General features: G+C 39.3%; 1 long non-coding RNA gene across 3 annotated transcripts; it reads left to right on the forward strand.

Moving 5' to 3' along the window:
- The first annotated feature begins 802 nt into the window (after positions 1-802).
- LOC130052193 (uncharacterized) lies at positions 803-21,284 on the forward strand. Of its 3 annotated transcripts, XR_008800578.1 has the most exons (4): positions 803-1,487; positions 10,149-10,297; positions 18,959-19,107; positions 21,147-21,284. It is a non-coding gene; the product is annotated as an uncharacterized LOC130052193 (long non-coding RNA). The 3 variants fall into 3 exon arrangements; XR_008800577.1 differs by lacking the exon at positions 21,147-21,284 and having other exon boundaries at positions 18,959-19,182; XR_008800579.1 differs by lacking the exons at positions 18,959-19,107; positions 21,147-21,284 and adding an exon at positions 12,337-12,407.
- The last annotated feature ends 587 nt before the right edge of the window (positions 21,285-21,871 follow it).

The following is a 21,871-nucleotide window of genomic DNA, read 5'->3' on the forward strand; positions in this document are numbered from 1 at the left end:
GTCTTCCTACGACAAATACTTTAGGAGTTGTAAATTTCTACGCGAAAGCGAAAACTTTCAAGGGCATTAATTCCCGTTACGGATCGAGAAACCATCAAAAACGGAAGTCATCTTTTACAATTGGTCAGGCAATAAGTTTAGTGAACATTTCGTGTTCGTACCATTTACGGTTTCCATACTGTAGTGATAACAATGGTTTTTACGCAAGTCGCTGTAAATCGAACAAAGGTCAAAGTTCAGAATGGTAATGACATGCGTTGACTTAAGTTGGTTCTTGACTACTTGTGCATAGTATACCTTATCTGTACTTTATATGCTTTAGACGGTATGAAAATTGCTTATTTTCAAAGTTTCTAGATGACCTTGACCTTTGACCTTGACCTAATTTTCAAGGTCAAGGGTCATGTATTCCATTCCAGTTGGTTCCGTCTTTCTACGACTTATATTGCAGGAGTTTTGAATTTTTCCGTAAAAATCGGAAACTTTCAGGGCCATTAACTCCCTTTAGGGATCACCGAAAACTTAAAAGTAAACACTACAACGCTTCAGCTTGATCGACTAAAGAATTTAGTGAAAGTTTCATGCTCTTATCATTTACGGTTTTCGAGGTGAACCGATAACAAGGGTTTTTTGCGTAAAGTCCCATAAGTTCGTTAGGGGTCAAAGATCAAATACGCAGGGTGAGATCTGAGCATGTTTCGAGATGTCAAATATGATGGTCTAAATTGTTTTTCGATAAGTCTTAAAACGTCAAGAGCTTCTCGCGGCGGAAAGAAAAGAAGACAAATAATAATAATAACTAGTAATCCTAATTGTTCGCGAACAATTAGAGGTCTTTCCACCTTTTCTGGATTTGTTTCTTGACCTTTGATCTTGATCCATTCCTCAGTAGGTCAAATGAGGCCAACCAAAAAAAAAAAAAAGTTGATTTGGCTAGAAAAGAAATTCAAATTTGCCGCCTAAATTGGAGTGTTGAAGTGTGTTCAATGCTTGGTTTCGCATTAAGTACCCGTCAAATTTGAGGGAGAAAAGGGGTGTGGGTGTTGGGTAGCCAGCACATATGCACATATCAGGTAAAAGTGTAATGGGACTTGTGCAGGTGTTTGGGGTGACTTTAGACCTGTTAGATGTGATATTTGGAGGTGCAAAGAAACCGGATGTGCCATTTTCCTAGATTGTAGTAACTGCTGGTGTATGCTGGGAGTCTACAAGCCTCATGTTGTCAGATGTTGTGAAGATGCACTGGATTTGACCTTGTGTGTTGTGGATTGTGGAATTGAATATACAGTTTGTAATGGCTCATCCTATGTTTTAATTCACGGAGACAATGTCTTTCAGTCATTTCACCCAAGGAGACATGCATATACGGATTTATAGGCTTTGACAACAAACAACCAAAATGGCGGCCGGTGAATTAGAAAGTGTCTGAGTGCATGTAGGATATCTGAACGGAGAATAGGAGTACTGCATCCCATCTGATCCTGCAGGTAAGTGTTTATTTGTTTACAATGACAGTCGGGATGGAATGTCAATGAGTTCAACTGTCAAGTAAAGTTGCATCATCATTATCAACAACAAAAAAATTAGTCTTTTTGTTGATGCAGGCAGACAATTGAATCTGGCCTATGTCTTTTCATGAATGTAAATGGAATTCATGTTTGATTGACAAGACAGTCAAGAAATGGAAGAAATGGGTGTAGGTCAGATGTGTAGGTGTAGGTCAGATTAGCTAGAATCCTGTAATTGTTGCATGGCATGAGACCGGTCAAAATAGTGTATTGAAACAGCTGATCACAGACAGATCACTTGAAGGGTGGGGGATTTCTTCCTTGGGGACGACAGGCGTGATGGGTGGGTTGGCCTTACTCTTGGAGACTGGCCCCTGGATGTGTGACCTTGACCTTTGACCTTGACCCACTTTCAAGGTCAAACCTTAAAAACCCATGGGAGAGAAAGTGTGACCTTGACCTTTGACCTTGACCCCATTTTGAAGGTCAGAGAGGTCACGGGGCTTCGTTTAAGTGGTCCCGCGTCTCTATCTACATCCGTGAAGAAGTTGTGGGCTCGAACGACGACTTCGGAGACTTTCGGGGGCGAGAACCGTGCTTCGGGGTTCTCGGTTTCCCTCGGTCGACTTCTCTGTGCGAGAGTGTTTTATCTTGAATTCGTCGGTCAAGGTCTCGGGTCTCCACGACTTGCGGTTTAGCAGGAGTAGCGATAACGGGGTTTTTTAACGTTAGGTCGCCGACATTCGCAGAGTGGTCAAAGTTCAGAGTTGACATTCATGATACCGAGACCGGTCTAGAATTCCATGCTGACCCATGTGATATTTCGATGCTATCTGAAGCGTGAAAGAGCGTATAAAAAGTGCCATTTTCTGGCCTTTCTGGATGACCTTGACCTTGACATATTTTTCAAGGTCAAGGTCACCCGACCCGTTCCAGTGGGTTCGGTGTCTCTACGACGAATGCTTTAGGAGTCGACAATTTCTTACGCAGAAACCGTAAAACACGAGGGGTACTAACTTCCTGAAAGGGTCCTCGAATCCTTTGGTTGAATTCCCATGTCAATTGGACCAAGTCGCCTCTATGTTCTGGAAAAGGTCGGATGCTCCTATCATTCACGGTTTTCGAGAAGAACCGATAACAAGGGTTTTTCACGTAAAGTCCTCCAAGTTCGTTAAAGGTCAAAGTTCAGTTACGCAGGGTCAAATCTGAGCATGTTTCGAGATGTCGAAAAGGATGGTCTACATTGATTTTCGATAAGTCTTTAGACGTCAAGAGCTTCTCGCGGCGGAAACAAAAGAAGACAAATAATAATAATAAAAAACAGAACAATATCAAAAGGTCTTTCCACAGAAAGGTGGAAAGACCTAATAATAATAATAAACAGAACAATAACAAAAGGTCTTTCCACAGAAAGGTGGAAAGACCTAATAATAATAATAATAATAATAATAATAAACAGAACAATAACAAAAGGTCTTTCCACAGAAAGGTGGAAAGACCTAACTAGTAATCCTAATTGTTCTCGAACAATTAGAGGTCTTTCCACCTTTTCTGGATTTGTTTCTTGACCTTTGATCTTGATCCATTCTTCAGTAGATCAAATGAGGCCAAAAAATTGATTTGGCTAGAAAAGAAATTCAAATTGGCCGCCTTGAGTGTTGTAGTGTTGGAGATTAAGGCCTTGGTTTCGCACAATAGTACCGGCGGTCAAATATTGGAAAAAAGGGGTTTGGGTGTTTCATAACCGGCACATATCAGGTAAAAGTGTAATAAAACTTGTGCAGGTGTTTGGGGTGACTTTGGACCTGTTATATATGATATTTGGAGGTGCAAAGAAACCGGATGTGACATTTTCAGAGATTGTAACTGCTCGTGCATGCTGGGAGTCTATAAGCCTCATGTTGATGTTGTGAAGATGCACTGGATTTTACCGTGTGTGTTGTGGATTGTTTAATTTAATATACAGTTTGTAATTGCTCATCCTATGTGTTTTAACTCACGGAGACAATGTATTTCAGTCATTTCACCCAAGGAGGCATGCATACGGATTTAGGCTGAGTGACAAATTACCCCAAACAAAATGGCGGCCTGGGAAAGGAAAAGTTTCTGAGTGTAGGATCTGAACGGAGAATAGGAATACTGCATCCCATCTGACCCTGCAGGTAAGTGTTTATTTGTTTACAATGACAGTCAAGATGGAATGTCAATGAGTTCAACTGTCGAGTAAAGTTGCATGATCATAAAAAAAACTTAGTTTTTATGTTGATGCAGGCAGACAATTGAATTTGGCCTATGTCTTTTCATGAATGTAAATGGAATTAATGTTTGATTTACAAGACAGTCATGAAATGGAAGAAATTGGTGTAAATCAGATGTGTAGGTGTAGGTCAGATTAGCTAGAATCCTGTTGTTGGGCATGCGACCGGTCAAAATAGTGTACATATAAACAGCTGATCACAGACAGATCACTTGAAGGGTGGGGGATTTCTTCCTTGGTCCCGGGACGACAGGCGTGATGTGTGGGTTTGCCTTACTCTTGGAGACTGGCCCCTGGAGGTGTGACCTTGACCCACTTTCAAGGTCAAACCTCAAACACCCCATGGGAGAGAAAATGTTACCTTGACCTTAGACCCTGACCTCATTTTGAAGGTCATAGAGGTCACGGGGCTTCGTTTAAGTGGTCTCGCGTCTCTATCTGCATCCGTGAAAAAGTTGTGGGCTCCGATGACGACTTCGGAGACTTTCGGGGGCGAGAACCGTGCTTCAGGGTTTTCTGTTTCCCTCGGTCAACTTCTCTGTGCGAGAGTGTTTTATCGTGAATTCGTCGGCGAAGGTCTCGCCTCTCCACGACTTGCGGTCTAGTAGGAGTAGCGATAACGGGGTTTTCGACGTCAAGTCGCCGACATTCGTAGAGTGGTCAAAGTTCAGAGTTGTAATTCGTAATATCCAGACCAGTCCAGAATTCCATGCTGACCCATATGGTATTTCACTGCTATCTGAAGCGGGAAAGAGAGTATAAAAAGTGCCATTTTCTGGTCTTTCGGGATGACTTTGACCTTGACCTATTTTTCAAGGTCAAAGTCACCCAACCCGTTCCAGTGGGTTCGGTGTCTCTACGGCGAATACTTTAGGAGTCGACAATTTCTTACGCAGAAATCGTAAAACATGAGGGGTACTAACTTCCTGAAAGGGTCCTCGAATCCTTTGGTTGAATTCCCATGTCAATTGGACCAAGTCACTTCTATCTTCTGGAAAAGGTCGGATGCTCCTATCATTCACGGTTTTCGAGAAGAACCGATAACAAGGGTTTTTCGCATAAAGTCCTCTAAGTTCGTTAAAGGTCAAAGTTCAGTTACGCAGGGTTAAATCTGACAATGTTTTGAGATGTCGAAAAGGATGGTCTACATTGATTTTCGATAAGTCTTAAGACGTCAAAAGCTTCTCGCGGCGGAAAGAAAAGAAGACAAATAATAATAATAATAATAAACAAAACAATATCAAAAGGTCTTTCCACAGAAAGGTGGAAAGACCTAATAAACAGAACAATATTAAAAGGTCTTTCCACAGAAAGGTGGAAAGACCTAATAATAATAATAATAATAATAAAAAACAGAACAATATGAAAAGGTCTTTCCACAGAAAGGTGGAAAGACCTAATAATAAACAATAGAATCACTAGAAGGTCTTCCGTTGGTAACGGAAGACCTTAATAAACAGTACAATCACTAGAAGGTCTTCCGTTGGTAACGGAAGACCTTAATAATAATAAGAAGAAGAAGAAACAGAGTAAAAACAATATGTTCCCAAACTTTGTTTGGGGAACATAAAAATGGCTTTAATTTATGACCAAGCAAGTAGCAGTGGTGGATTCTATTTTTTTTTTTTTTTTTTACATGTAATATGCAAGAGAGGAATTTGTCTGTGGTAATTGTAGACAGTTTTTTTCCCGGTTCCATACAGCGAATAAAAAAATATTTAGCTGACATAATTTATAGATCATAGAATGAGAGCAGGTGTTGTATCTGCGTTGTTTCTGGAATTACGTTAGCGGTATCGTGGGACTGCCAGGAGAGGAAACACTAATATCAATATATAATGGTAATACGACATATTTTTTTTCATTTCAGTTTCATTCCTGTCCACTTTTTAAGGTACTTCAAACGAGTCCATTTATTTTTATTGGTATTCATTAAGAATTCAGAGGTTCTAGTCTGTTACCCAACATTTCTTGGAATCTATGAGTAGATATTATTTATCATACTAAAAGTCAACATTTAACAAATGTAACATTTCATAAAAGTGTACTTTAAATGAGATCAATTCATCGTGTTTTCAAGCATCTAGGGGCAATGAATATCAAATGATTATTTTGAAACAATTAGTCGCCTTCACGGATGATTTGAAATGCTCTAGATTGCGTTTGATTTCTTTCTTATAACCCTTCTGCTAACGGCATATTATAGAGGTTTTTAAAGACTAAATGATAATATTCTTAAACTGATTTAAATCTACATGCATAATATTGCCTCGAGGTACCATCGTTCTCCATAATCTGTGAAAGTTTCATGAAAATCCATCCAACCGTCTCGGAGACGAAAGGGAAAATAATGATAATAATAATAATAATAAATAGACACTCATTACTAGTAATGAGTAGGTCTTCCGTTTGAACACTTCCGGTACACAGCTTTCTGTTCTTACGAGAATCATTCAAATATATCAGAGAATGTGCCTTTTCAAGACATGAGAGGTGTGCTAATGAAGTTTTCATCCATTTCTCGTAACTTCCGGTGACGGCCGGAAGTAATATTCAGATGTGTTTTTCCATAAACCACAGCGACTCTCTATTGTCTATATTCAATGAAAGTTTCACGTCTCTATTTGAAAGAGTTCTCAAGATAAAGAAGCAGACTAAAGAAAGAAAAAGTAGTGGCTTACTACCGACCGGAAGTGAATTTTGAAAAATAAAATTATCTAAACTCTAGATGTTGATACTGTTCTTAAGACATTTGAAAATCATATCAAACACTTGAAATATAAACGCGATTTATGGGGGGCACAAAGATGAAAGGTATAAGAGTATTTTATCGAGAAACCGGAAGCAGCTGTTTTGACTACCGACGGGGTCAATATTCTTTGAATATTTTGAAAGAGACTTAATAAACTAGTGTAGGTTTCAATTTCAAAGAAAAAGTTTGAAATTAGTGATTCTTTCAATCACTTCCGGTTACGACCGGAAGTGATAAGGAAAAACAAATTACTGTGCATGCACTATACAATCGAGAGATCTATAATACCTGAAAGTTTCACTTCTTCCTCTTTAGTCGTTTTTTGAGATTACCCCCGGACAAGATGATTTTTTGAAAAATGGAAATCGGACATATCTTACGAACCTTGACCTAATTTTCAAAGTCGAAGGTCAGGAATGTCACTTCAGTTGGTCCTGTCTTCCTAGGACAAATACTTTAGGAGTTGTAAATTTCTACGCGAAATCGAAAACTTTCAAGGGCATTAATTCCCGTTACGGATGGAGAAACCATCAAAAACAGGGAGTCATCTTTTACAATTGATCAGGCAATAAATTTGGTGAACATTTCGTGTTCGTACCATTTACGGTTTCCATACTGTAGTGATAACAATGGTTTTCACGCAAGTCCCTGTAAATCGAAGAAAGGTCGAAGTTCAGAGTCGTAATGCAATGCGTTGACTTAAGTTGGTTCTTGACTACTTGTGCATATTATACCTTAGCTGTACTTTATATGCTTTAGACTGTATGAAAATTGCTTATTTTCAAAGTTTTTAAATGACCTTGAACTTTGACCTTGACCTAATTTACAAGGTCAAAGGTCAGGGATGTCACTTCAGTTGGTCCTGTCTTCCTACGACAAATACTTTAGGAGTTGTAAATTTCTACGCGAAATCGAAAACTTTCAAGGGCATTAATTCCCGTTACCGATCGAGAAACCATCAAAAACGGAAGTCATCTTTTACAATTGGTCAGGCAATAAGTTTAGTGAACATTTCGTGTTCGTACCATTTACGGTTTCCATACTGTAGTGATAACAATGGTTTTTACGCAAGTCGCTGTAAATCGAACAAAGGTCAAAGTTCAGAATGGTAATGCAATGCGTTGACTTAAGTTGGTTCTTGACTACTTGTGCATAATATACCTTATCTGTACTTTATATGCTTTAGACGGTATGAAAATTGCTTATTTTCAAAGTTTCTATATGACCTTGACCTTGACCTGATTTTCAAGGTCAAAGGTCAAGTATTCCATTCCAGTTGGTTCCGTCTTTCTACGACTTATATTTTAGGAGTTTTGAATTTTTCCGTAAAAATCGGAAACTTTCAGGGCCATTAACTCCCTTTAGGGATCACCGAAAACTTAAAAGTAAACACTACAACGCTTCAGCTTGATCGACTAAAGAATTTAGTGAAAGTTTCATGCTCTTATCATTTACGGTTTTCGAGGTGAACCGATAACAAGGGTTTTTTGCGTAAAGTCCCATAAGTTCGTTAGGGGTCAAAGATCAAATACGCAGGGTGAGATCTAAGCATGTTTCGAGATGTCAAATATGATGGTCTAAATTGTTTTTCGATAAGTCTTAAAACGTCAAGAGCTTCTCGCGGCGGAAAGAAAAGAAGACAAATAATAATGATAACTAGTAATCCTAATTGTTCGCGAACAATTAGAGGTCTTTCCACCTTTTCAGACATTCAAACAATGTCTCTGAATACAAAAAAATGTGTACTTTATATGCTTTAAACGGTATAAAAATTGCTAATTTTCAAAGTTTCTAGATGATCTTGACCTTTGACCTTGACCTAATTTTCAAGGTCAAAGGTCAGGGATGTCACTTCAGTTGGTCCTGTCTTCCTACAACAAATACTTTAGGAGTTGTAAATTTCTACGCGAAATCGAAAACTTTCAAGGGCATTAATTCCCGTTAGGGATCAACGAATCATCAAAAACAGGAAGTCATCTTTTACAATTGATCAGGCAATAAGTTTAGTCAACATTTCGTGTTCATCCCATTTACGGTTTCCATACTGTAGTGATAACAATGGTTTTTACGCAAGTCGCTGTAAATCGAAGAAAGGTCAAAGTTCAGAGTCGTAATGCAATTCATTGACTTAAGTTGGTTCTTGACTTATTGTGCATATTATACCTAATCTGTACTTTATATGCTTTAGACGGTGTGAAAAGTGCTTATTTTCAAAGTTTCTAGATGATCTTGACCTTTGACCTTGACCTAATTTTCAAGGTCAAAGGTCAGGGATGTCACTTCAGTTGGTCCTGTCTTCCTACGACAAATACTTTAGGAGTTGTAAATTTCTACGCGAAAGCGAAAACTTTCAAGGGCATTAATTCCCGTTACGGATCGAGAAACCATCAAAAACGGAAGTCATCTTTTACAATTGGTCAGGCAATAAGTTTAGTGAACATTTCGTGTTCGTACCATTTACGGTTTCCATACTGTAGTGATAACAATGGTTTTTACGCAAGTCGCTGTAAATCGAACAAAGGTCAAAGTTCAGAATGGTAATGACATGCGTTGACTTAAGTTGGTTCTTGACTACTTGTGCATAGTATACCTTATCTGTACTTTATATGCTTTAGACGGTATGAAAATTGCTTATTTTCAAAGTTTCTAGATGACCTTGACCTTTGACCTTGACCTAATTTTCAAGGTCAAGGGTCATGTATTCCATTCCAGTTGGTTCCGTCTTTCTACGACTTATATTGCAGGAGTTTTGAATTTTTCCGTAAAAATCGGAAACTTTCAGGGCCATTAACTCCCTTTAGGGATCACCGAAAACTTAAAAGTAAACACTACAACGCTTCAGCTTGATCGACTAAAGAATTTAGTGAAAGTTTCATGCTCTTATCATTTACGGTTTTCGAGGTGAACCGATAACAAGGGTTTTTTGCGTAAAGTCCCATAAGTTCGTTAGGGGTCAAAGATCAAATACGCAGGGTGAGATCTGAGCATGTTTCGAGATGTCAAATATGATGGTCTAAATTGTTTTTCGATAAGTCTTAAAACGTCAAGAGCTTCTCGCGGCGGAAAGAAAAGAAGACAAATAATAATAATAACTAGTAATCCTAATTGTTCGCGAACAATTAGAGGTCTTTCCACCTTTTCTGGATTTGTTTCTTGACCTTTGATCTTGATCCATTCCTCAGTAGGTCAAATGAGGCCAACCAAAAAAAAAAAAAAGTTGATTTGGCTAGAAAAGAAATTCAAATTTGCCGCCTAAATTGGAGTGTTGAAGTGTGTTCAATGCTTGGTTTCGCATTAAGTACCCGTCAAATTTGAGGGAGAAAAGGGGTGTGGGTGTTGGGTAGCCAGCACATATGCACATATCAGGTAAAAGTGTAATGGGACTTGTGCAGGTGTTTGGGGTGACTTTAGACCTGTTAGATGTGATATTTGGAGGTGCAAAGAAACCGGATGTGCCATTTTCCTAGATTGTAGTAACTGCTGGTGTATGCTGGGAGTCTACAAGCCTCATGTTGTCAGATGTTGTGAAGATGCACTGGATTTGACCTTGTGTGTTGTGGATTGTGGAATTGAATATACAGTTTGTAATGGCTCATCCTATGTTTTAATTCACGGAGACAATGTCTTTCAGTCATTTCACCCAAGGAGACATGCATATACGGATTTATAGGCTTTGACAACAAACAACCAAAATGGCGGCCGGTGAATTAGAAAGTGTCTGAGTGCATGTAGGATATCTGAACGGAGAATAGGAGTACTGCATCCCATCTGATCCTGCAGGTAAGTGTTTATTTGTTTACAATGACAGTCGGGATGGAATGTCAATGAGTTCAACTGTCAAGTAAAGTTGCATCATCATTATCAACAACAAAAAAATTAGTCTTTTTGTTGATGCAGGCAGACAATTGAATCTGGCCTATGTCTTTTCATGAATGTAAATGGAATTCATGTTTGATTGACAAGACAGTCAAGAAATGGAAGAAATGGGTGTAGGTCAGATGTGTAGGTGTAGGTCAGATTAGCTAGAATCCTGTAATTGTTGCATGGCATGAGACCGGTCAAAATAGTGTATTGAAACAGCTGATCACAGACAGATCACTTGAAGGGTGGGGGATTTCTTCCTTGGGGACGACAGGCGTGATGGGTGGGTTGGCCTTACTCTTGGAGACTGGCCCCTGGATGTGTGACCTTGACCTTTGACCTTGACCCACTTTCAAGGTCAAACCTTAAAAACCCATGGGAGAGAAAGTGTGACCTTGACCTTTGACCTTGACCCCATTTTGAAGGTCAGAGAGGTCACGGGGCTTCGTTTAAGTGGTCCCGCGTCTCTATCTACATCCGTGAAGAAGTTGTGGGCTCGAACGACGACTTCGGAGACTTTCGGGGGCGAGAACCGTGCTTCGGGGTTCTCGGTTTCCCTCGGTCGACTTCTCTGTGCGAGAGTGTTTTATCTTGAATTCGTCGGTCAAGGTCTCGGGTCTCCACGACTTGCGGTTTAGCAGGAGTAGCGATAACGGGGTTTTTTAACGTTAGGTCGCCGACATTCGCAGAGTGGTCAAAGTTCAGAGTTGACATTCATGATACCGAGACCGGTCTAGAATTCCATGCTGACCCATGTGATATTTCGATGCTATCTGAAGCGTGAAAGAGCGTATAAAAAGTGCCATTTTCTGGCCTTTCTGGATGACCTTGACCTTGACCTATTTTTCAAGGTCAAGGTCACCCGACCCGTTCCAGTGGGTTCGGTGTCTCTACGACGAATGCTTTAGGAGTCGACAATTTCTTACGCAGAAACCGTAAAACACGAGGGGTACTAACTTCCTGAAAGGGTCCTCGAATCCTTTGGTTGAATTCCCATGTCAATTGGACCAAGTCGCCTCTATGTTCTGGAAAAGGTCGGATGCTCCTATCATTCACGGTTTTCGAGAAGAACCGATAACAAGGGTTTTTCACGTAAAGTCCTCCAAGTTCGTTAAAGGTCAAAGTTCAGTTACGCAGGGTCAAATCTGAGCATGTTTCGAGATGTCGAAAAGGATGGTCTACATTGATTTTCGATAAGTCTTTAGACGTCAAGAGCTTCTCGCGGCGGAAACAAAAGAAGACAAATAATAATAATAAAAAACAGAACAATATCAAAAGGTCTTTCCACAGAAAGGTGGAAAGACCTAATAATAATAATAAACAGAACAATAACAAAAGGTCTTTCCACAGAAAGGTGGAAAGACCTAATAATAATAATAATAATAATAATAATAAACAGAACAATAACAAAAGGTCTTTCCACAGAAAGGTGGAAAGACCTAACTAGTAATCCTAATTGTTCTCGAACAATTAGAGGTCTTTCCACCTTTTCTGGATTTGTTTCTTGACCTTTGATCTTGATCCATTCTTCAGTAGATCAAATGAGGCCAAAAAATTGATTTGGCTAGAAAAGAAATTCAAATTGGCCGCCTTGAGTGTTGTAGTGTTGGAGATTAAGGCCTTGGTTTCGCACAATAGTACCGGCGGTCAAATATTGGAAAAAAGGGGTTTGGGTGTTTCATAACCGGCACATATCAGGTAAAAGTGTAATAAAACTTGTGCAGGTGTTTGGGGTGACTTTGGACCTGTTATATATGATATTTGGAGGTGCAAAGAAACCGGATGTGACATTTTCAGAGATTGTAACTGCTCGTGCATGCTGGGAGTCTATAAGCCTCATGTTGATGTTGTGAAGATGCACTGGATTTTACCGTGTGTGTTGTGGATTGTTTAATTTAATATACAGTTTGTAATTGCTCATCCTATGTGTTTTAACTCACGGAGACAATGTATTTCAGTCATTTCACCCAAGGAGGCATGCATACGGATTTAGGCTGAGTGACAAATTACCCCAAACAAAATGGCGGCCTGGGAAAGGAAAAGTTTCTGAGTGTAGGATCTGAACGGAGAATAGGAATACTGCATCCCATCTGACCCTGCAGGTAAGTGTTTATTTGTTTACAATGACAGTCAAGATGGAATGTCAATGAGTTCAACTGTCGAGTAAAGTTGCATGATCATAAAAAAAACTTAGTTTTTATGTTGATGCAGGCAGACAATTGAATTTGGCCTATGTCTTTTCATGAATGTAAATGGAATTAATGTTTGATTTACAAGACAGTCATGAAATGGAAGAAATTGGTGTAAATCAGATGTGTAGGTGTAGGTCAGATTAGCTAGAATCCTGTTGTTGGGCATGCGACCGGTCAAAATAGTGTACATATAAACAGCTGATCACAGACAGATCACTTGAAGGGTGGGGGATTTCTTCCTTGGTCCCGGGACGACAGGCGTGATGTGTGGGTTTGCCTTACTCTTGGAGACTGGCCCCTGGAGGTGTGACCTTGACCCACTTTCAAGGTCAAACCTCAAACACCCCATGGGAGAGAAAATGTTACCTTGACCTTAGACCCTGACCTCATTTTGAAGGTCATAGAGGTCACGGGGCTTCGTTTAAGTGGTCTCGCGTCTCTATCTGCATCCGTGAAAAAGTTGTGGGCTCCGATGACGACTTCGGAGACTTTCGGGGGCGAGAACCGTGCTTCAGGGTTTTCTGTTTCCCTCGGTCAACTTCTCTGTGCGAGAGTGTTTTATCGTGAATTCGTCGGCGAAGGTCTCGCCTCTCCACGACTTGCGGTCTAGTAGGAGTAGCGATAACGGGGTTTTCGACGTCAAGTCGCCGACATTCGTAGAGTGGTCAAAGTTCAGAGTTGTAATTCGTAATATCCAGACCAGTCCAGAATTCCATGCTGACCCATATGGTATTTCACTGCTATCTGAAGCGGGAAAGAGAGTATAAAAAGTGCCATTTTCTGGTCTTTCGGGATGACTTTGACCTTGACCTATTTTTCAAGGTCAAAGTCACCCAACCCGTTCCAGTGGGTTCGGTGTCTCTACGGCGAATACTTTAGGAGTCGACAATTTCTTACGCAGAAATCGTAAAACATGAGGGGTACTAACTTCCTGAAAGGGTCCTCGAATCCTTTGGTTGAATTCCCATGTCAATTGGACCAAGTCACTTCTATCTTCTGGAAAAGGTCGGATGCTCCTATCATTCACGGTTTTCGAGAAGAACCGATAACAAGGGTTTTTCGCATAAAGTCCTCTAAGTTCGTTAAAGGTCAAAGTTCAGTTACGCAGGGTTAAATCTGACAATGTTTTGAGATGTCGAAAAGGATGGTCTACATTGATTTTCGATAAGTCTTAAGACGTCAAAAGCTTCTCGCGGCGGAAAGAAAAGAAGACAAATAATAATAATAATAATAAACAAAACAATATCAAAAGGTCTTTCCACAGAAAGGTGGAAAGACCTAATAAACAGAACAATATTAAAAGGTCTTTCCACAGAAAGGTGGAAAGACCTAATAATAATAATAATAATAATAAAAAACAGAACAATATGAAAAGGTCTTTCCACAGAAAGGTGGAAAGACCTAATAATAAACAATAGAATCACTAGAAGGTCTTCCGTTGGTAACGGAAGACCTTAATAAACAGTACAATCACTAGAAGGTCTTCCGTTGGTAACGGAAGACCTTAATAATAATAAGAAGAAGAAGAAACAGAGTAAAAACAATATGTTCCCAAACTTTGTTTGGGGAACATAAAAATGGCTTTAATTTATGACCAAGCAAGTAGCAGTGGTGGATTCTATTTTTTTTTTTTTTTTTTACATGTAATATGCAAGAGAGGAATTTGTCTGTGGTAATTGTAGACAGTTTTTTTCCCGGTTCCATACAGCGAATAAAAAAATATTTAGCTGACATAATTTATAGATCATAGAATGAGAGCAGGTGTTGTATCTGCGTTGTTTCTGGAATTACGTTAGCGGTATCGTGGGACTGCCAGGAGAGGAAACACTAATATCAATATATAATGGTAATACGACATATTTTTTTTCATTTCAGTTTCATTCCTGTCCACTTTTTAAGGTACTTCAAACGAGTCCATTTATTTTTATTGGTGTTCATTAAGAATTCAGAGGTTCTAGTCTGTTACCCAACATTTCTTGGAATCTATGAGTAGATATTATTTATCATACTAAAAGTCAACATTTAACAAATGTAACATTTCATAAAAGTGTACTTTAAATGAGATCAATTCATCGTGTTTTCAAGCATCTAGGGGCAATGAATATCAAATGATTATTTTGAAACAATTAGTCGCCTTCACGGATGATTTGAAATGCTCTAGATTGCGTTTGATTTCTTTCTTATAACCCTTCTGCTAACGGCATATTATAGAGGTTTTTAAAGACTAAATGATAATATTCTTAAACTGATTTAAATCTACATGCATAATATTGCCTCGAGGTACCATCGTTCTCCATAATCTGTGAAAGTTTCATGAAAATCCATCCAACCGTCTCGGAGACGAAAGGGAAAATAATGATAATAATAATAATAATAAATAGACACTCATTACTAGTAATGAGTAGGTCTTCCGTTTGAACACTTCCGGTACACAGCTTTCTGTTCTTACGAGAATCATTCAAATATATCAGAGAATGTGCCTTTTCAAGACATGAGAGGTGTGCTAATGAAGTTTTCATCCATTTCTCGTAACTTCCGGTGACGGCCGGAAGTAATATTCAGATGTGTTTTTCCATAAACCACAGCGACTCTCTATTGTCTATATTCAATGAAAGTTTCACGTCTCTATTTGAAAGAGTTCTCAAGATAAAGAAGCAGACTAAAGAAAGAAAAAGTAGTGGCTTACTACCGACCGGAAGTGAATTTTGAAAAATAAAATTATCTAAACTCTAGATGTTGATACTGTTCTTAAGACATTTGAAAATCATATCAAACACTTGAAATATAAACGCGATTTATGGGGGGCACAAAGATGAAAGGTATAAGAGTATTTTATCGAGAAACCGGAAGCAGCTGTTTTGACTACCGACGGGGTCAATATTCTTTGAATATTTTGAAAGAGACTTAATAAACTAGTGTAGGTTTCAATTTCAAAGAAAAAGTTTGAAATTAGTGATTCTTTCAATCACTTCCGGTTACGACCGGAAGTGATAAGGAAAAACAAATTACTGTGCATGCACTATACAATCGAGAGATCTATAATACCTGAAAGTTTCACTTCTTCCTCTTTAGTCGTTTTTTGAGATTACCCCCGGACAAGATGATTTTTTGAAAAATGGAAATCGGACATATCTTACGAACCTTGACCTAATTTTCAAAGTCGAAGGTCAGGAATGTCACTTCAGTTGGTCCTGTCTTCCTAGGACAAATACTTTAGGAGTTGTAAATTTCTACGCGAAATCGAAAACTTTCAAGGGCATTAATTCCCGTTACGGATGGAGAAACCATCAAAAACAGGGAGTCATCTTTTACAATTGATCAGGCAATAAATTTGGTGAACATTTCGTGTTCGTACCATTTACGGTTTCCATACTGTAGTGATAACAATGGTTTTCACGCAAGTCCCTGTAAATCGAAGAAAGGTCGAAGTTCAGAGTCGTAATGCAATGCGTTGACTTAAGTTGGTTCTTGACTACTTGTGCATATTATACCTTAGCTGTACTTTATATGCTTTAGACTGTATGAAAATTGCTTATTTTCAAAGTTTTTAAATGACCTTGAACTTTGACCTTGACCTAATTTACAAGGTCAAAGGTCAGGGATGTCACTTCAGTTGGTCCTGTCTTCCTACGACAAATACTTTAGGAGTTGTAAATTTCTACGCGAAATCGAAAACTTTCAAGGGCATTAATTCCCGTTACCGATCGAGAAACCATCAAAAACGGAAGTCATCTTTTACAATTGGTCAGGCAATAAGTTTAGTGAACATTTCGTGTTCGTACCATTTACGGTTTCCATACTGTAGTGATAACAATGGTTTTTACGCAAGTCGCTGTAAATCGAACAAAGGTCAAAGTTCAGAATGGTAATGCAATGCGTTGACTTAAGTTGGTTCTTGACTACTTGTGCATAATATACCTTATCTGTACTTTATATGCTTTAGACGGTATGAAAATTGCTTATTTTCAAAGTTTCTATATGACCTTGACCTTGACCTGATTTTCAAGGTCAAAGGTCAAGTATTCCATTCCAGTTGGTTCCGTCTTTCTACGACTTATATTTTAGGAGTTTTGAATTTTTCCGTAAAAATCGGAAACTTTCAGGGCCATTAACTCCCTTTAGGGATCACCGAAAACTTAAAAGTAAACACTACAACGCTTCAGCTTGATCGACTAAAGAATTTAGTGAAAGTTTCATGCTCTTATCATTTACGGTTTTCGAGGTGAACCGATAACAAGGGTTTTTTGCGTAAAGTCCCATAAGTTCGTTAGGGGTCAAAGATCAAATACGCAGGGTGAGATCTAAGCATGTTTCGAGATGTCAAATATGATGGTCTAAATTGTTTTTCGATAAGTCTTAAAACGTCAAGAGCTTCTCGCGGCGGAAAGAAAAGAAGACAAATAATAATGATAACTAGTAATCCTAATTGTTCGCGAACAATTAGAGGTCTTTCCACCTTTTCAGACATTCAAACAATGTCTCTGAATACAAAAAAATGTGTACTTTATATGCTTTAAACGGTATAAAAATTGCTAATTTTCAAAGTTTCTAGATGATCTTGACCTTTGACCTTGACCTAATTTTCAAGGTCAAAGGTCAGGGATGTCACTTCAGTTGGTCCTGTCTTCCTACAACAAATACTTTAGGAGTTGTAAATTTCTACGCGAAATCGAAAACTTTCAAGGGCATTAATTCCCGTTAGGGATCAACGAATCATCAAAAACAGGAAGTCATCTTTTACAATTGATCAGGCAATAAGTTTAGTCAACATTTCGTGTTCATCCCATTTACGGTTTCCATACTGTAGTGATAACAATGGTTTTTACGCAAGTCGCTGTAAATCGAAGAAAGGTCAAAGTTCAGAGTCGTAATGCAATTCATTGACTTAAGTTGGTTCTTGACTTATTGTGCATATTATACCTAATCTGTACTTTATATGCTTTAGACGGTGTGAAAAGTGCTTATTTTCAAAGTTTCTAGATGATCTTGACCTTTGACCTTGACCTAATTTTCAAGGTCAAAGGTCAGGGATGTCACTTCAGTTGGTCCTGTCTTCCTACGACAAATACTTTAGGAGTTGTAAATTTCTACGCGAAAGCGAAAACTTTCAAGGGCATTAATTCCCGTTACGGATCGAGAAACCATCAAAAACGGAAGTCATCTTTTACAATTGGTCAGGCAATAAGTTTAGTGAACATTTCGTGTTCGTACCATTTACGGTTTCCATACTGTAGTGATAACAATGGTTTTTACGCAAGTCGCTGTAAATCGAACAAAGGTCAAAGTTCAGAATGGTAATGACATGCGTTGACTTAAGTTGGTTCTTGACTACTTGTGCATAGTATACCTTATCTGTACTTTATATGCTTTAGACGGTATGAAAATTGCTTATTTTCAAAGTTTCTAGATGACCTTGACCTTTGACCTTGACCTAATTTTCAAGGTCAAGGGTCATGTATTCCATTCCAGTTGGTTCCGTCTTTCTACGACTTATATTGCAGGAGTTTTGAATTTTTCCGTAAAAATCGGAAACTTTCAGGGCCATTAACTCCCTTTAGGGATCACCGAAAACTTAAAAGTAAACACTACAACGCTTCAGCTTGATCGACTAAAGAATTTAGTGAAAGTTTCATGCTCTTATCATTTACGGTTTTCGAGGTGAACCGATAACAAGGGTTTTTTGCGTAAAGTCCCATAAGTTCGTTAGGGGTCAAAGATCAAATACGCAGGGTGAGATCTGAGCATGTTTCGAGATGTCAAATATGATGGTCTAAATTGTTTTTCGATAAGTCTTAAAACGTCAAGAGCTTCTCGCGGCGGAAAGAAAAGAAGACAAATAATAATAATAACTAGTAATCCTAATTGTTCGCGAACAATTAGAGGTCTTTCCACCTTTTCTGGATTTGTTTCTTGACCTTTGATCTTGATCCATTCCTCAGTAGGTCAAATGAGGCCAACCAAAAAAAAAAAAAAGTTGATTTGGCTAGAAAAGAAATTCAAATTTGCCGCCTAAATTGGAGTGTTGAAGTGTGTTCAATGCTTGGTTTCGCATTAAGTACCCGTCAAATTTGAGGGAGAAAAGGGGTGTGGGTGTTGGGTAGCCAGCACATATGCACATATCAGGTAAAAGTGTAATGGGACTTGTGCAGGTGTTTGGGGTGACTTTAGACCTGTTAGATGTGATATTTGGAGGTGCAAAGAAACCGGATGTGCCATTTTCCTAGATTGTAGTAACTGCTGGTGTATGCTGGGAGTCTACAAGCCTCATGTTGTCAGATGTTGTGAAGATGCACTGGATTTGACCTTGTGTGTTGTGGATTGTGGAATTGAATATACAGTTTGTAATGGCTCATCCTATGTTTTAATTCACGGAGACAATGTCTTTCAGTCATTTCACCCAAGGAGACATGCATATACGGATTTATAGGCTTTGACAACAAACAACCAAAATGGCGGCCGGTGAATTAGAAAGTGTCTGAGTGCATGTAGGATATCTGAACGGAGAATAGGAGTACTGCATCCCATCTGATCCTGCAGGTAAGTGTTTATTTGTTTACAATGACAGTCGGGATGGAATGTCAATGAGTTCAACTGTCAAGTAAAGTTGCATCATCATTATCAACAACAAAAAAATTAGTCTTTTTGTTGATGCAGGCAGACAATTGAATCTGGCCTATGTCTTTTCATGAATGTAAATGGAATTCATGTTTGATTGACAAGACAGTCAAGAAATGGAAGAAATGGGTGTAGGTCAGATGTGTAGGTGTAGGTCAGATTAGCTAGAATCCTGTAATTGTTGCATGGCATGAGACCGGTCAAAATAGTGTATTGAAACAGCTGATCACAGACAGATCACTTGAAGGGTGGGGGATTTCTTCCTTGGGGACGACAGGCGTGATGGGTGGGTTGGCCTTACTCTTGGAGACTGGCCCCTGGATGTGTGACCTTGACCTTTGACCTTGACCCACTTTCAAGGTCAAACCTTAAAAACCCATGGGAGAGAAAGTGTGACCTTGACCTTTGACCTTGACCCCATTTTGAAGGTCAGAGAGGTCACGGGGCTTCGTTTAAGTGGTCCCGCGTCTCTATCTACATCCGTGAAGAAGTTGTGGGCTCGAACGACGACTTCGGAGACTTTCGGGGGCGAGAACCGTGCTTCGGGGTTCTCGGTTTCCCTCGGTCGACTTCTCTGTGCGAGAGTGTTTTATCTTGAATTCGTCGGTCAAGGTCTCGGGTCTCCACGACTTGCGGTTTAGCAGGAGTAGCGATAACGGGGTTTTTTAACGTTAGGTCGCCGACATTCGCAGAGTGGTCAAAGTTCAGAGTTGACATTCATGATACCGAGACCGGTCTAGAATTCCATGCTGACCCATGTGATATTTCGATGCTATCTGAAGCGTGAAAGAGCGTATAAAAAGTGCCATTTTCTGGCCTTTCTGGATGACCTTGACCTTGACCTATTTTTCAAGGTCAAGGTCACCCGACCCGTTCCAGTGGGTTCGGTGTCTCTACGACGAATGCTTTAGGAGTCGACAATTTCTTACGCAGAAACCGTAAAACACGAGGGGTACTAACTTCCTGAAAGGGTCCTCGAATCCTTTGGTTGAATTCCCATGTCAATTGGACCAAGTCGCCTCTATGTTCTGGAAAAGGTCGGATGCTCCTATCATTCACGGTTTTCGAGAAGAACCGATAACAAGGGTTTTTCACGTAAAGTCCTCCAAGTTCGTTAAAGGTCAAAGTTCAGTTACGCAGGGTCAAATCTGAGCATGTTTCGAGATGTCGAAAAGGATGGTCTACATTGATTTTCGATAAGTCTTTAGACGTCAAGAGCTTCTCGCGGCGGAAACAAAAGAAGACAAATAATAATAATAAAAAACAGAACAATATCAAAAGGTCTTTCCACAGAAAGGTGGAAAGACCTAATAATAATAATAAACAGAACAATAACAAAAGGTCTTTCCACAGAAAGGTGGAAAGACCTAATAATAATAATAATAATAATAATAATAAACAGAACAATAACAAAAGGTCTTTCCACAGAAAGGTGGAAAGACCTAACTAGTAATCCTAATTGTTCTCGAACAATTAGAGGTCTTTCCACCTTTTCTGGATTTGTTTCTTGACCTTTGATCTTGATCCATTCTTCAGTAGATCAAATGAGGCCAAAAAATTGATTTGGCTAGAAAAGAAATTCAAATTGGCCGCCTTGAGTGTTGTAGTGTTGGAGATTAAGGCCTTGGTTTCGCACAATAGTACCGGCGGTCAAATATTGGAAAAAAGGGGTTTGGGTGTTTCATAACCGGCACATATCAGGTAAAAGTGTAATAAAACTTGTGCAGGTGTTTGGGGTGACTTTGGACCTGTTATATATGATATTTGGAGGTGCAAAGAAACCGGATGTGACATTTTCAGAGATTGTAACTGCTCGTGCATGCTGGGAGTCTATAAGCCTCATGTTGATGTTGTGAAGATGCACTGGATTTTACCGTGTGTGTTGTGGATTGTTTAATTTAATATACAGTTTGTAATTGCTCATCCTATGTGTTTTAACTCACGGAGACAATGTATTTCAGTCATTTCACCCAAGGAGGCATGCATACGGATTTAGGCTGAGTGACAAATTACCCCAAACAAAATGGCGGCCTGGGAAAGGAAAAGTTTCTGAGTGTAGGATCTGAACGGAGAATAGGAATACTGCATCCCATCTGACCCTGCAGGTAAGTGTTTATTTGTTTACAATGACAGTCAAGATGGAATGTCAATGAGTTCAACTGTCGAGTAAAGTTGCATGATCATAAAAAAAACTTAGTTTTTATGTTGATGCAGGCAGACAATTGAATTTGGCCTATGTCTTTTCATGAATGTAAATGGAATTAATGTTTGATTTACAAGACAGTCATGAAATGGAAGAAATTGGTGTAAATCAGATGTGTAGGTGTAGGTCAGATTAGCTAGAATCCTGTTGTTGGGCATGCGACCGGTCAAAATAGTGTACATATAAACAGCTGATCACAGACAGATCACTTGAAGGGTGGGGGATTTCTTCCTTGGTCCCGGGACGACAGGCGTGATGTGTGGGTTTGCCTTACTCTTGGAGACTGGCCCCTGGAGGTGTGACCTTGACCCACTTTCAAGGTCAAACCTCAAACACCCCATGGGAGAGAAAATGTTACCTTGACCTTAGACCCTGACCTCATTTTGAAGGTCATAGAGGTCACGGGGCTTCGTTTAAGTGGTCTCGCGTCTCTATCTGCATCCGTGAAAAAGTTGTGGGCTCCGATGACGACTTCGGAGACTT

The sequence above is a fragment of the Ostrea edulis genome, chromosome 2 (genome assembly GCF_947568905.1).
Source record: "Ostrea edulis chromosome 2, xbOstEdul1.1, whole genome shotgun sequence".
Lineage (NCBI taxonomy): Eukaryota > Metazoa > Mollusca > Bivalvia > Ostreida > Ostreidae > Ostrea > Ostrea edulis.